General features: G+C 34.9%; 1 protein-coding gene across 1 annotated transcript in view; it reads right to left on the minus strand.

Moving 5' to 3' along the window:
- FYB2 (FYN binding protein 2) overlaps positions 1-17,971 on the minus strand; it is a 121,718-nt gene that overhangs the window by 56,064 nt on the left and 47,683 nt on the right. The gene's annotated exons all lie outside the window — the stretch shown is intronic.

The raw sequence follows: 17,971 nt of genomic DNA on the forward strand, positions 1-17,971 counted from the left end.
CTGAAATCATTCTGTAAAGCTGCTTCTACAACCCAAGACATGTACAGTAGGCAAAAGAAACAATTTCCACTTAAAACAAGCTTATAGTAAAAAAAGGAAAGCAAACCACATAGAGATGAGCTACCACACATAGTCAGATGATATAACAGAATGAAAGGATTCAGTAACAGAATGACATGAAAGTGACTTTAAAATAACTATTTTTTAAATGTTCAAAGAATGAAATCCATTAGGTAAAAAACAAAACAAACAAACAAAAAACACTTTCAAGAATGTGAAAAAAGAACATAGATTTAGGGACAAGAGAAAGGAGTACAAAAATCATTAGTTCTTATAATAAAGAAATTTAATGTAGAGGTTGAAAAAGAGATTAGACACAGCAGAAGAGAGAATATGGGAATTACTTAGATCTAAGGAAGACACCCAGAATGTAGCATGGAGAAATGAAGAGATGCAAAATATTAAAAGAGAAGTTAACAGTGGGGAAGACAGACAGGGCTCTCAACAGCTCAGTGACCAAACCTTGGGGGTGTGCTCACAATAGGGAAAGTGGGTCATTTCAACAAGCTGGTTTGAAGGCAATCACAGCTCAGATACAACAGTGAGGCCCACACATCCCATAAGGGGGGCACCCCTGGAATGCCTGGTTCTTGTGACCCAGAAGGATTGTCCTACAGGACATGATTGGACCTGTTGTACACAAGGCCACTACTTTTAAGACCGGGAGATGTAGCTGACTTCCTTAATATACAGAAGCAAATAGAGGAAGCTAGATAAAATGAGACAGAGAAATATGTCTCAGATATAAGAATAAGACAAAAATCACAATAAAAGAGCTAAATGAAACTGAGATAAACAGTATATCGGATAAAGAATTCAAAGTAATGGTCATAAAGACATTCACTGGACTTGAGAAAAGAGTGGATGGTCTCAGTGAGAACTTCAATAAAGAGGTAAAATATATATAAAAAAAGAACCAGTCAAAGATGAAGAATTCAATAACTGAACTGCATGAGAAATATATGAGAGGAGGGACATCTGGGTGTTTCAGTTGCTTAAATGTCTGACTCTTGATTTCAGCTCAGGTCATGATCTCAGGATTGTGAGACTGAGCCCCACAGTGGACTTCACACTGGGCACAGAGCCTACTTAGGATTCCCTCTCTCCCGCTCCCTCTGTCCTTCACCTCCTTAAAAAATACATGAGAGGAAATCCACAACAGATTAGAGGACATAGAAGAAAAGATCAGCAATCTGTAAGAGAGGGTGGATAGAAAGCACCCAAGCTGCATGGCAAAAAGAAAAAAAAATTAAGAATGAGAATAGATTAAGGAAACTCACTGCCATAATCTATTACAAAAACATTCACATTACAGGGGTCCCAGAAGGAGTAGGAAAGAGAAAAAGAGAGGCAAAAACTGATTTGAAGAAATAATAGCTGCAAACTTCCTAAATCTGGGGAAGTATACAGAAATCCAGATCCAGAAGGCAAAGAGAGACTCTAGCAAAATTAACCCAAGGAAGTCTACACCAAGACACATAATAATTAAAGTGGCAAAAAGCGATGATAAAGAGAGAATTTTAAAGGCAACAAGAGAAAAGATTTACATACAAGGGAAACCCCATATGGTTATTAGCTGATTTTCCAGCAGGTATTTTAAAGGACAAAAAAAATGAGATGATATATCTAACTACTGAAGAAAAAAAAATTCTGCAACCAAAAATAACATACCCATCAAGGTTCTCATTCAGAATAGGAGAGGCAAAAATTTCTCAAACAAAAGTTAAAGTTTGTCACCACTAAACCAGATTTATAAGAAATATTTAAGGGAATACTTTCAGAGCAAAGAAAAGGCCATGAATAGAACAAAATCGTTAATGGAAAAAAGTTCACAGATAAAAGCAACATAGAGTGAAGGTAGTAGATTAATCACTGATAAAGCCAATATGGAGATTAAAACACAAAAGTAGTAAAATCAATTATATCTACAAATAATAATCAAGAATACACAAAATAGATGTAAAATACGATATCATATACAAAAAACATGGAATGGGAGTAAAAATTTAGTGCTTTTAGAATGTGTTTAAACTTCAGTGACCATCAACTTAATAAAGACTTATATATACATAAGATGTTATATATGAACCCAATGGTAACCACTAATAAAAAAAAAACCTTTAATGCATAAAAAAGAAAGGAATTCAAGTAAATTGAATTAGATTAAGTTTAATTTAATAAATAAACTAAATAAATTTTAATAAAGACATCAAACTAAATAAAGACATCAAACCGCAGGAGAAGAGTAAGAGAAGAAATAGGGAACAAAGAATTACACATACACACAGAAACCAATTAACACAATGACAGTAAGTACATACCTATCAATAATTACTTTAAATGTAAATAGACCAAATGCTTTGATCAAAAGACACAGGTTGACTGAATGGATATAGAAATAAACCCATGTATATACTGCCTATAAGAGATTCATTTCAGTTCTAAAGCCACATACAGGCTGAAAGTGAAGGTCTAGAAAACAAATACCATTTAAATGAAAGTGGAGAAAAAAAAAGAAGCCAGGGCCACAATACTTATATGAGACAAAATAAACTTTAAAACAAAGACTAGCAAAAGACAAAGAAAGGCACTACATAATGATAGAGGATCAACCCAACAAGAAGATATAACAATTATAAATATCTATGCAATATAACATTGTATGTTAACTATACTGGAATTAAAATTTAAGACAATAAAAAATAATCTGTGCACCCAACATTGGAGCACTTAAATAAATAAAGCAAATATTAACAGACTTAAATGTAGAAATTGAGAGTAATACAATATTAGGGGACTTCAGCACCCACTTGCATCAATGGATAAATCCTACAGACAGAAAATCAACAAGGAAATAGTAGTTTTGAAGCACATATTAGACCTAATGGACCTAAAAGATATATACGGAATATTCACCCAACAAGAGGAGAATACACACTCTTTTCAAGTGCACATGGACCATTCTCTAGGACAGATCACAGTGGGCTACAAAAGAAGTCTCAATAAATTTAAGAAAACTGAAATCATACCAAGAATCTTTTTGAACCACAACAACATAAAACTACAAATCAATTTTAAGAAAAAATCTGGAAGGAACACAACTATAGGAGGCTATGTAATATGCTACTAAACACTGAATGAGTCAAACAAGAAATAAAGGAAAAAATTTAAAAAATACACAGCGATAAATGGAAATGAAACACAATGGTCCAAAATCTTTAGGTTGCAGCAATAGAGGCCTACCTCTAGAAACAAGAAAAATCTGAAATAAATGACCTAACTTTACACCTGGAAACGGTAGGAAAACAACAAACAAAGCACAAAGCTAATAGAAGGAAGGAAATAATAAAGATTAGAGCAGAAATAAATGAACTTGAGACAAACAAACAAACACAATAAAAAAGACTGATGAAACAAGAAGCCAGTTCTTCAAAATGATAAACAAAATTGATAAGCCTTTAGCCAAGTTTCACAAGAAAACTGGAGGAGTTAAGTAAATATAATCAGAAATGGAGGAGTAAAATCTGACAGTACAGAAATACAAAGGATGATAAGAGACCATTATGAACAATTTTATGACAAAAAATTGGACAACTAGAAGGAATGGATAAGGTCCTAGAGATATAAATTAGGATGAATTACAAAAGTTGAACAGGCTGATTACTAGTAATCAGTAATCAATATCGAATCAGTAATCAAAAAAGTCCCAACAGGGGCACCTGGGTGGCTCAGTGGGTTAAAGCCTCTGCCTTTGGCTTGGGTCATGATCCCAGGGTCCTGGAATTGAGCCCCACATCGGGCTCTCTGCTCAGAGAGGAGCCTGCTTCCTCCTCTCTCTCTCTTTCTGCCTCTCTGCCTACTTGTAGATCTCTGTCTGTCAATAAATAAATAAATAAATAAATAAAAACTCCCAACAAACAAAAGTCTAAGATCAGATAGTTTCAGGGTAAATTCTACAAAATATTTAAAGAAGAGTTAATATCTATTTTTCTCAAGCTATAACAAAAACACAGAAGAGAAAGCAAACTTCCAATTTCATTCTATGAAGTCAGCATGACTCTGATACCAAAACCAAACAAAGACACTACAAAAAAAGAAAACTATAGGCCCATATTTCTGATATACCAAAAATACTCAACAAAATACTTACAAACCAAATTGAACGATACACTTAAAAAAAAAATCAAGATCAAGTAGGATTTATTCCAGGATGCAAGTGTGGTTCAATATTTGGAAATCAATCAGTATGATACATCACCTTAATAAGAGAAAGGATAAAAACCTTATGATCATTTCAACAGAAGCAAAATAAAAGGGCATTTGACAGAATACATCAAAAAAATAAGAAAAAAAAAACCCATACATCTATTTACGACAAAAAAAAATCTCGGGTTAAGAGACCCAAACATATAAAGGCCACATATGAAAAACAGCTAACAGTATTTTCAAAAGTGAAAAACTGAAACTTTTCCTCTAAGATCAGGAAGAAGACAAAGATGTCTTCTTTAACTACGTTTATTCAACACAATACTGGAAATCCTAACCATAGCAATCAGGTAAGAAAAAGAAATAAAAGGCAATCTAAATTGGTAACAAAGGACTAAAACTGTAATTATTTGCAGAGGATATGATACTATATATAGAAAACCCCGAAAACTCCACCAAAAAACTATTCAAACTGATAAATGGGCCAGTGAAGTTGCAGGATACAAAATGAGTATACAGATATCTTTTGCATTTCTAGACACTAATAATGGCATAGCAGAAAGAGAAATCAATAATTCCATTTACAATTGTACCAAAAAGAATAAGCCTAGAAATAAATTCAACCAAGGAGATGAAGACCTGTACCTGAAAACTATAAAACACTGATGAAAAAGATAGAAGATGAGACAAATGGAAAGATATACTATGCTCATAGGTTGGCAGAATTTATATTATTAAAATGTTCATACTATGCAAAGCAATCTAGATTCAATGCAATCTCTATCAAAAGACCAATAGTGTTTTTCATAGAATTAGAATAATTGTTTATAAATTAATATAATGCAGGTAAAATATTTATAGCACGTAAAATATGTAAATGATAAAATTTATATGGAATCATAACAGACCTCAAATAGTCAAAGCAATCTTAACAAGAATAAAGCTAAAGGTATCACAATCCCCAATTTCAAGATATACAATAAAGCTGTAATAATCGAGAAAATGTGGTGCTGGCACAAAATTAGACACCTAGATCAAGAGAACAAGATAGAAAGTCCAGAAATAAACCAATGCTTACATAGTCAGTTAATCTAGGATAAAGGAGGCAAGAATATACAATGGGGAAAAGATAATCTATTTAACAAATGGTGCTGGGAAAACTGGACAGCTGCATACAAAAGACTGAAACTGGACAACTTGCTCACAACATACACAAAAATAAACTCAAATGGATTAAAGACCTAAATGTGAGACCTGAAACCATAAAACTCCTAGAAGAAAACATGGACAGTATCCCTTTGATATTGGCCTTAGTGATATATTTATGGATAGGTCTCCTCAGGTAAGAGAAAAGCAAAAGTAAACTATGTTGCTGCATCAAAATAAAATGCTTTTGCACAACAAAGGAAACCATCAACAAAACAAAAAGGCTGAGAGAAATCAGGTAACATGATGCCCCCAGTTTTATTTTTGTTTTTCAACATTTCCTTAGCGATTCGGGGTCTCTTCTGATTCCATACAAATTTTAGGATTATTTGCTCCAGCTCTTTGAAGAATACCGGTGGAATTTTGATTGGAATAGCATTAAAAGTATAGATTGCTCTAGGCAGTATAGACATTTTAACAATGTTTATTCTTCCGATCCAAGAGCATGGAATGGTCTTCCAAGCTTTACTACAAAGCTGTGATCACCAAGACAGCTTGGTACTGGCATAAAAACAGACACATAGACCAGTGGAACAGAGTAGAGAGCCCAGATATGGACCCTCAACTCTATGGTCAAATAATCTTTGACAAAACAGGAAAAAATATACAGTGGAAAAAAGTCTCTTCAATAAATGGTGCTGGGAAAACTGGGCAGCTATATGTAGAAGAATGAAACTCGACCATTCTCTTACACCATACACAAAGATAAACTCAAAATGGATAAAAGACCTCAATGTGAGACAGGAATCCACCATAATCCTAGAGGAGAACATAGGCAGTAATCTCTTCGATATCAGCCACAGCAACTTCTTTCAAGATATGTATCCAAAGGCAAAGGAAACAAAGGCGAAGATGAACTTTTGGGACTTCATCAAAATCAAAAGTTTCTGCACAGCAAAGGAAACAGTCAAGAAAACAAAGAGGCAACCCACGGAATGGGAGAAGATATTTGCAAATGACAGTACAGACAAAAGGCTGATATCCAGGATCTATAATGAACTCCTCAAACTCAACACACACAAAACAGACAATCATATCAAAAAATGGGCAGAAGATATGGACAGACACTTCTCCCATAAAGACATACAAATGGCTATCAGACACATGAAAAAATGTTCATCATCACTAGCCATCAGGGAGATTCAAATTAAAACTACATTGAGATATCACCTTACACCAGTTAGAATGGCCAAAATTAGCAAGACAGGAAACAACATGTGTTGGAGAGGATGTGGAGAAAGGGGAACCCTCTTACCCTGTTGGTGGGAATGCAAGTTGGTGCAGCCTCTTTGGAGAACAGTGTGGAGATTTCTCAAGAAATTAAAAATAGAACTTCCCGGGGCGCCTAAGTGGCTCAGTGGGTTAAGCCTCTGCCTTTGGCTCAGGTCATGATCCCAGGGTCCTGGGATCGAGTCCCGCATCAAGCTCTGTGCTCAGCAGGGAGCCTGCTTCCTCCTCACTCTCTGATCTATGTCTGTCAAATAAATAAATTAAAAAAAAAAAAAAAAAGAACTTCCCTATGACCCTGCCATTGCACTCCTGGGTATTTACCCCAAAGATACAGATGTAGTGAAAAGAAGGGCTATCTGTACCCCAATGGTTATAGCAGCAATGGCCACAGTCGCCAAACTGTGGAAAGAACCAAGATGCCCTTCAACAGATGAATGGATAAGGAAGATGTGGTCCATATATACTATGGAGTATTATGCCTCCATCAGAAAGGACGAATACCCAAATTTTGTAGCAACATGGACGGGACTAGAAGAGATTATGCTGAGTGAAATAAGTCAAGCAGAGAGAGTCAATTATCATATGGTTCACTTATTTGTGAAGCATAACAAAAAGCATGGAGGACATGGGGAGTTAGAGAGAAGGGGGTTGGGGTAAATTGGAAGGGGAGGTGAATCATGAGAGACTATGGACTCTGAAAAATAATCTGAGGGGTTTGAAGTGGGGGAGGTGGGAGGTCAGGGTACCAGGTGGTGGGTATTATGGAGGGCATGGATTGCATGGAGCACTGGGTGTGGTGAAAAAATAATGATACTGTTATGCTGAAAATAAATAAATTTTTTTAAAAAGGCTGAGAGAAGATATTTGCAAATGATACATCTGATAAGGGTTAATATCCAAAATATATAAAAAGCTTATACACATCAACACTGAAAAAATAATCCAATTTAAAATTGGGCAGAGAGGGGTGCCTGGGTGGCTCAGTTGGTTAATCACTTCTCCTTAGAATAGGTCATGATTCAGGGGTCCTGGGATAGAGTCCTGCTGCTGGTCCCCCTGCTTCTGCTCTCTCATTTGTACTCTCTCTCTCTCTCAAACAAATAAATAAAGTTTTTTTTAAAAAAATAGGCCAAAAACCTGGATAGACATTTTTTCAGAGAAGACATACAGATGGTCAACAGACATATGAAAAGATGTTCCACATCACTCATCATCAGGGAAATGCAAATTAAAACCATGATAATAGGAATAAACCTAACCAAAGAGACACAGAATCTATACTCAGAAAACTATAAAGTACTCATGAAAGAAATTGAGGAAGACACAAAGAAATGGAAAAATGTTCCATGCTCCTGGATTGGAAGAATAAATATTGTGAAAATGTCTATGCTACCTAAAGCAATCTACACATTTAATGCAATTCCTATCAAAGTACCATCCATCTTTTTCAAAGAAATGGAACAAATAATGCTAAAATTTATATGGAACCAGAAAAGACCTCGAATAGCCAAAGGGATATTGAAAAAGAAAGCCAACGTTGGTGGCATCACAATTCCGGACTTCAGGCTCTATTACAAAGCTGTCATCATCAAGACAGCATGGTACTGGCACAAAAACAGACACATAGATCAATGGAACAGAATAGAGAGCCCAGAAATAGACCCTCAAATCTATGGTCAACTAATCTTCGACAAAGCAGGAAAGAATGTCCAATGGAAAAAAGACAGCCTTTTCAATAAATGGTGCTGGGAAAATTGGACAGCCACATGCAGAAAAATGAAATTGGACCATTCCCTTACACCACACACAAAAATAGACTCAAAATGGATGAAGGACCTCAATGTACGAAAGGAATCCATCAAAATCCTTGAGGAGAACACGGGTAGCAACCTCTTCGACCTCTGCCACAGCAACATCTTCCTAGGAACAACGCAAAAGGCAAGGGAAGCAAGGGAAAAAATGAACTACTGGGATTTCATCAAGATCAAAAGCTTTTGCACAGCAAAGGAAACAGTTAACAAAATCAAAAGACAACTGACAGAATGGGAGAAGATATTTGCAAATGACATATCAGATAAAGGACTAGTGTCCAGAATCTATAAAGAACTTAGCAAACTCAACACCCAAAGAACAAATAATCCAATCAAGAAATGGGCAGAGGACATGAACAGACATTTCTGCAAAGAAGACATCCAGATGGCGAACAGACACATGAAAAAGTGCTCCATATCACTCGGCATCAGGGAAATACAAATCAAAACCACAATGAGATATCACCTCACACCAGTCAGAATGGCTAAAATCAACAAGTCAGGAAATGACAGATGCTGGCGAGGATGCGGAGAAAGGGGAACCCTCCTACACTGTTGGTGGGAATGCAAGCTGGTGCAGCCACTCTGGAAAACAGCATGGAGGTTCCTCAAAATGTTGAAAATAGAACTGCCCTATGACCCAGCAATTGCACTATTGGGTATTTACCCTAAAGATACAAATGTAGTGATCCAAAGGGGCACATGCACCCGAATGTTTATAGCAGCAATGTCCACAATAGCCAAACTATGGAAAGAACCTAGATGTCCATCAACAGATGAATGGATCAAGAAGATGTGGTATATATACACAATGGAATACTATGCAGCCATCAAAAGAAATGAAATCTTGCCATTTGCAACAACATGGATGGAACTAGAGCGTATCATGCTTAGCGAAATAAGTCAAGCATATGATCTCCCTGATATGAGGAAGTGGTGATACAACATGGAGGCTTAAGTGGGTAGAAGAAGAATAAATGAAACAAGATGGGATTGGGAGGGAGACAAACCATAAGTGACTCTTAATCTCACAAAACAAACTGAGGGTTGCCGGGGGGAGGGGGTTTGGGAGAAGGGGGTGGGATTATGGACATTGGGGAGGGTATGTGATTTGGTGAGTGCTGTGAAGTGTGTAAACCTGGTGATTCACAGACCTGTACCCCTGGGGATAAAAATATATGTTTATAAAAAATAAAATAAAAAAAAAATTAAAAAAAAAATAAATAAAACCATGATAATATATTACTTTACACCTGTCAGAATGGCTAGAACCAAAAAGTCAAGAAATAACAAGTGTTTGCAAGGATGTAGAGAAAAAGGAAACCTCATATACTGTTCGTAGAAATGTAAATTGGTATGATCAATGTGGAAAAAGGTATGGAGTTCCTTCAAAAAATTAAAAATAGAATTCCCAGACAATCCAGTAATTCCACCACTAGGTATTTACTCAAGGAAAATGAAAACACTAATTTGAAAAGGTATACACACCCTTATGTTTATTGCAGTATTATTTAAAATAACCGAGTCATGAAAGCAGCTCAAGTGTGATCAGTAGATGAATGGATAAAGAACAAGTGGTATACATACACAATGGAACATTACTTACCTATAAAAAAGGAATGCAATCTTGCCATTTGTGGCAACATGGATGGACCCAGAGGGTATAATGCTAAATGCAATAAGTCAAAGACAAAGACAAATACCATATGATTTCACTTAAGTGTGGCATCTAAAAAACAAACAAATGTCAAGCAAAGAGGAAATGGACTCATAAATACAGAGAACTGGTGGTTACCAGAGGGATGGTTGGCAGGAGAATGGGTTAAACAGGTGAAAGGGATTAAGAGGTACAAACTTCCTGTTATAAATAAATAGGTCATGGAGATGAAAAGTACAGCACAGGAAATATAGTTAATAATATTGTAATAACAGTATGGTGAGTGAATAACATAGAATTGTTGAATCAGTATATTGTGTACCTGAAACTAATAAGACACTGTGTATTCATGATATTTTAATTAAAAAAAGAAATAAATTAATAAAGCTCTTGGTAAATATAAGTACATATCAACTGTAAAAATGACTAACTTGTAGAAGTTTAAAAATAAGATAGGATTAATGTTAAAAGTGAAAACTTTCTTAACTAGATTAATCTCCAACAAATATCTTAATTGTGAACTCTAACAAAGAGTTAATATCTCTAACAAAGAGTTAATATCTCAGCTCCACTCGAAACTTCTGCTATAGGAAAAAAAGAAACTCATAGAAAATTGGACAAATGGATATTACAGATACCACAGGAGAGAAATTTTGAATAGCTCATAAAAATAAATTCACACCAAAAAAATTAAAAATAAATTCACAACCATGTAGTAAGCAGGGAAGTGGAATGAAGACAATGAGAATTAGTTCACACCCACCAATTTAAGAATCCCAAAGTTTGAAAATAATATCTCATTTGGCAAGAACACTGAGAAACTGGAACTTCACACTAGCTGGAGAACATAAACTGGCATGACCATTTTGGAATATAGTTTTTCAATATAGAGTAAAACTGAAGTTGTTTACTATTGTTTAGGAGTTATTTCTAAGAAAATAACCTAGGGAAACCTGGTTACACATATATGAGATGATTATTATAGCATCATTTGAAAGGGTGACCATTCAAAACAACTGGAATGTCCCTTGGTAAAGGAACCCATGAAATGTATTATGTTCATATGATGGAATGTCTACAATATGCAATTATACTGAATAAACTAGACTCATGCATCAATGCAGATAGAATATGAAAACACAGCTCTGGGAAAAATCATATAATAGGTTAATAAGATGCCATTTATTAAAGAATGTAAAATACTGTATTATTAACAAATATGAATTTGTAGTTAAAGTATAAGATATACACTAAATGGACACATTCTTATATCCATATTACAATTTGCTGCTGGGAAGGAGGAGAATGAATTTAGGGAGTGAAATGAAGGGGACTTCATTTGTATTTGTAGCAAATGGAAAATCACTACTTCACTAAATGTGGCGCATAGGAGAGAAAAGAAAAGAATCACCTGTGATCTTTCTACCTTAACACAAGTGAGGTCTTAGTATTTTGGTATTCTTCCTGATTTTATCCATTTATTGGTATATTTGTCTACTTGCAGTTACAGATAATGAAGAGGCTGGCGTTCTCTCTTTTATTGTCCCCCCCTTCCCCATTTATTATTACAACCACATTCTATCCAATTGTTTTCCCTCATTTGACCAGCTTGGGTATTTTCAGATTTTTTTTTAATCATATTCTCTAAAGATGTATGAATAGTTCATTTTGCTGAAAAGGAAAAATTATGAACTCTAATGCATCAGTAATTTCTCCTCTATTTTGTTTCCCTCCCCTATCATAAAGTAATCGAGAAAAACTTTCTTAAATTATAGACTATGCCATGTATCTCATGCTCCAATGACCTAACAATCTCATCAGGTCTATGGTAAATTAACTTTATTAATAAGAAACAATTTGTGGAAAAATTGAAAGAATATGTCTAATCAATTTCTTGGACTACTTTTGTCAGAAATGAATAAGTATCTGACTTTAGATGATCAAAAAGAATTTCAACTGAATATAAAAGAAAGCATCTTTCAAATCAATTGTCTTTACAGAGGGGTAGTCCCAGGATTAATGTTAAAAATGAAAAAAGATATTGTGGATGTATTTAAACCTCCTTTTTTATACTTGAGAATATCTTTTATCCTTTTCCTGGTCCATTAAAACCAGATCTGAAATCTGCTGTGATTTAATACAGCCTGGGTCAATATAAAGAACTTGGATTGTAGAGAAGAAATAACTGTGATTTAAATAAATCTTTCTGTCAATTTTTTGTTTCCACATTTATTAAAATTTCTGTCTATAGTCTGTCTCCAGGACTATAGACATTATTGGGAGACAGCACAGGATTATAGACAAACTTAGAACTTGGGGTCAGACAGATATAAACTTGAATCTTAGCTCTTCTACTTTCTAATTATAAAGTACTGAATAAATACCTTAATCTCAGTTTCCTACTCTATAAAACAGTAATAATAAAATCTAATTTAAAGTGTAATGTGGATATTGAATGAAATATTTGCTCTCTGCACACAAGCATTCCAATAAAGTGTGCTAGTAATATTATTATATTGGAAGACAGAAATTATAATATTAAAAAAAAATGTTTTGACATACATCTAATGGGTGACTGTGATCCCTTCCAAAAACCTTGGAGGGTGGGTACTATCTTCTTAGTCTTGCTCTGCTGTGCTCCAGGCATGTGAGTATCTCTCAGAGGGGAGCTATTACACATACCTGATGCCCTGGTTTTTAGTCTAGTGCCATGGTTTTTGTGGATGCTATCCAGAAAATGCTCCTTGATCACCTGATTCAGGCAGCCAGAGGGGCTTAGTACCTGTGTCCCACAGAGCTGAACAATTGGAGAGACAGTTCTTGGCAGGCTGTCACCCCTAGAGTATTATATAAACATCAGATTGAAACACAACCTCAGTCATTCTCTAAAAGAGGCCCATTTGTTTATCCTGGAGTTTCACCCTGAAGGACAGTCCTCAGGTGTGCCATATATCTAGAGGCCTATTGAAGGGCTCTCAGGGAACATAGGTCAGTGGCTAACATCTTTGTACTCTCCCTCTGCCTTGCTACTACTCACATGCGTCTTCCAGAAAGGAGCTTATACACCCATCTGGAGCCCGGACTGTTCTGACTGTCACCCAGGGAACACATTCAGATTGCCCAGCTCTGGTAGCCAGTGGGGCATTATGTATGTAGTCACACAAGACTGCAGATATTCGCATACTCTGAAAACTTCTGCCAGAGGGTCTGGCTCCTAATCAGCCTAAATCTGGGTGCTAACTGAGGCTCTCTCCTTTGGGACACTGACAGTTCTTGGCATAGCCTCACTACTGGGAGCTATTAAAAATATAAACATATAATAGGCTACTTGGATGATCAGAAAAGTTTGAGAATACCAAGAGCTAGGGCCATGAATGATAAGGTTTATTTCCTACACAAGGCCACTCCTTCAAGACTGGTTGAGGTGACTGTTTCATCTACTATACAGAAACCAAAACAGAGAGTCAAGCAAAATGAAGGAACAGAGGAATATGTTCTAAAAAAACAACAACAAAAAACAAAAAAAACAAAACAACCTCATAAGATAAAACCATGGGAAAAAACCTTCATGGAATAGAGATAAACAATCTAACTAATAAAAAGTTCAAAGTAATGGTCATAAAGATGTTTACTGAACTTAGGAGAAGAATGGATGAACTCAGGAAGAACTCCAACAAGGAGAAAATGTAAATAGTACCAATGGAAGTCACAAAGTTGAAGAACACAACTGAGCTGAAAAGTATAGTAAAGGGGTTCAAGAGCAGAGCAGATGAAGCAAGACAAAGGATCAGTGACCTCAAAAACAAGACACTAGAACTCGCTCACTCAGAGAAGTAAAAAATAAAAAGAATGGAAAAAAGTGAAGAAAGCTTAAAGGACTAATAGGACAACATCAAGCTGACTAATGTTCACATTATAGGGTTCCCAGGAGAAAAGAGAGAAAGGGTCAGAAAGAAATAATTACTGAAAAATTCTCTAACCTGGAGAACACACACATACACACACACACACACACACACACACACACCCCTAGGAAGACTAGAGAATTCCAAATGAAATAAGCTCAAAGAGACTCACACAAAGACACATTATAATTAATATGTTGAAAATTAAGGAAAAAGAGAATGCTGCAAACAGGAAGAAAAAAACAATTTGTTACATACAAGGAAACACACATAAAACTATGAGATTTCTTCAGTAGAAACTTTGTAGGCCAGAACAGAATGGCATGATTTATTCAAAGTGCTAGAAGAAAAAAACTTCAACCAAGAATATTCCACCTGGCAAAGTTAATGTTAAGAACTGAAGGGGAGATAGAATTTTCCAAACCAGCAAAAGGTAAAAGAGTTCATCACCACCTAACCAACTTTACCAAAAATGTTAAAGGAACTTCTTCATGTGAAAAGGAAGGGCACTAATTAGTAACAAGAAAATATATAAAAGTATAGGTAAAGGTAACTATATGGTAAAGATAAATATATAATAAGGTAGTGGATTAATCACATAAAGCCAACATGAATGTTAAAAACAATCTAAAACAATTTATAAATCTAAATTGCTATATGTAAGCCTTATGGTAACTACAAAGCAAAAACCTCTTGTATATACAAAAAAAAAAAAAAAAAATGAGGAAATCTAAACATACCTCTAAAGAAAGTCTTCAAACCACAAAAGGAAAGAGAAAGAAGAGGAGTAAAGGAAAAAGGGAAACTATAGAACACTGAAAAAACAATTAACAAAATGGCAAGAAAAACTTATCAATAATTATTTAAATGTAAATGAGTGAAATTCTCTAATCAAAAGACAAAGAGTGGCTGAATGAATGAGAAAAGAACACCCACCTATATGCTACCTACAAGAGACTGATCTTCTGATTTAAGGACACACAGACTGAAAGTGAAGTGTTGGAAAAAGATAGTCCATGCAATTGAAAACCAAAAGAAAGTTGGGGTAGCTATACTTACATTAGAAAAAACAGACTTTAAAACAAAGACTGTAATAAGAGACAAAGCATTACATAATGATAAAGGGGCCAATCTAATAAGAAGATAACAACATTTGTAAATATTTATGCACCCAACACAGGAGCACCTTAATATAGATAGCATACATTAACAGACCTACAGGAAGAAACAGACAGTAATATAATACTAGTAAGGGAATTTGATAACCCAATTCCACCAATGGATAGATCATTCAAAGAGAAAATCAATAAGGAAACATTGGCCTTAAATGACACATTAGACCAGATGGACTTAACTGATATATAAGAACATTCCACTCAAAAGCAGCAGAATATACATTTTTCTCAATTGTGAATAGAACAGTCTCCAGGATAGATCACATGTTAAGCCACAAAACAAGTCTTAACAAATTAAAGAATATTGAAATCATATCAAGGATCTTTTTGGACTACAATGGCATAAAAGCAGATATTGCAAAAAGAAAACCAGAAAACTCATGAATATATTTTTATAGAGATTAAACAACATGTTACTTGTCACAGATGAAAAGAGAAATCAAAAAATACCTTGAGGGACATGAGAATGGAACTACAACATACGTAAACTTATGGGATGCAGCAAAAGCAGTTTTAAGAGGAAAGTTCATAGAGATAAATGCCTACCTCAAGAAACAAGAAAAATCTCAGATGAACAACCCAACACTAACCCTCAAGGCACTAGAAAAAAAAGACAAATGAAGCTCAAAGTCAGTAGAAGGAAGGAAATTACAAAGATCAAAGAAGAAATAAATGAAATTAAAAGACAACAGAAGAAACCAACAAATGTAAGATCTGATTCTCTGAAAAGATAAATCTTGCACAGTGAAGAAAACCATCAACAAAATAAAAAAAGCAACCTACTAATGGGAGAGAATATTTACAAATCAGATCTATGATAAGAGGTCATGATCCAAAATATATAAAGAACTTCTACAACTCAGTAACTAAAACCGCTAAACCATCCAATTAAGAAATGGGCATACTTAATCTCACAAAACAAACTGAGGGTTGCTGGGGGGAGGGGGGTTGGGGAAAGGGGGTGGGATTATGGATATTGGGGAGGGTGTGTGCTTTGGTGAGTGCTGTGAAGTGTGTAAACCTGGTGATTCACAAACCTGTACCCCTGGGGATAAAAATATATGTTTATAAAAAATTAAAAATTAAAAAAAAAAAACAACCAGATATAGTCACAGACCTGTTCCCCTGAAGCTAATAATACATTATATGTTTATAAAACAATAAAACATTTTTTTTAAAAACCCAGATATAGTATTGACTACCATGACACAGATTCTGTTGAGTTTGTTAAGCCAAAATTGCTGTGTTTCTGGTGGTAATTCAATTCTCCATCACTCTTCTTTATTTGAACTAACAAAAAACTGATCCTCCTATTATATTACATGTGGGTATTTGGCTTTCATAGGCATTAATAAATCATTTAAGTATTAAGTCAAAAAAAAAAAAAAAAAGAAATGGGCATACTATCTGAATAGACTTTTTTCCCAGAGAAGACATAGAGATGGCCAATAGGTACTTCAAAAGATGCTTAACATCACTAATCAGGGAAATGCAAATCAAAACCACAAAGAGATATCATCTCATATAAGTTAGAATAACTACTACCAAAAGACAAAAACTAAAAATGTTAATGTAATGTGGAGAAAAGGGAACACTTGTGAGCTGTTACATGAGAATGTAAATTGATGTAGTTGTTACAGAAAACAAAATGGAGGTTCCACAATTAAAAATAAAACAACCATATGATCCAGCAATTTCACTTCTGAGTTTTTTTTTTTTTTTACGATTTTATTTATTTATTTGATAGACAGAGATCACAAGTAGGCAGAGAGGCAGGCAGAGAGGGAGAGGAGGAAGCAGGCTCTCCGCTGAGCAGAGAGCCTGATGCGGGGCTCAATCCCAGGACCCTGAGATCATGACCTGAGCTGAAGGCAGAGGCTTAACCCACTGAGCCACCCAGGTGCCTCCACTTCTGAGTTCTTATCTGAAGGACCAGAAAGCATTAACTCAAAAAGATATACGAACACCCTCATGCTCATTGTACCATTATTTACAACGGCAAAGATAGAGAAGCAACCTGAATGTCCTGATAGATGGTTAAGAAAATGTGGTACATATATATACAATGAATACAAACATACACACCCATTCAGCCATAAAAAAAGAAACCTTGCCATTTGTAACAACACAGATGGACCTTAAGAGCATTATGTTAGGTGAAACAAGCAGATATAGAAAGGCGAACACCATCTGATCTCACTTATATGTGTCATCTAAAAAAAAAGAAAAGAAAAGAAAGCAAGTTCCCAACTCATAGATATGGAGAACAACAGAATGATGGTTGACAAAGGTGTAGGGTGGAGTTTGGAGAAATGGGTGAAGGGTGATGGCCAAAGGTACATACTTCCAGTTATAAATAAAATCATAGGGACATAATGTACACCATATTGATTACAGTTAATACTATATTAAATCTCTGAAAGTTGCTAAGATAGTAGAGCTTAGAAGATCTCATCACAAGAAGAAAATTGTAACTGTATAGTAACAGATGTTAATACTTATTATGACCATTTTATAATATATATACAAATAATCATTATGATGCATACCTGAAAATGATGTAACATTACATGTCAATTATACCAAACTGAAAAAGTTTTTTTTGAAAGTTCTTTTTATTATATTTATTATATATTTTTTATTATATTTATTATATATATAATAGAGCATCAACTTTCTCTCTTTTCTGACTTTCTCATAGAAAACCTCTAATAACTTAAG

The sequence above is a fragment of the Mustela lutreola genome, chromosome 10, assembly GCF_030435805.1.
Source record: "Mustela lutreola isolate mMusLut2 chromosome 10, mMusLut2.pri, whole genome shotgun sequence".
Classification (NCBI taxonomy): Eukaryota; Metazoa; Chordata; class Mammalia; order Carnivora; family Mustelidae; genus Mustela; species Mustela lutreola.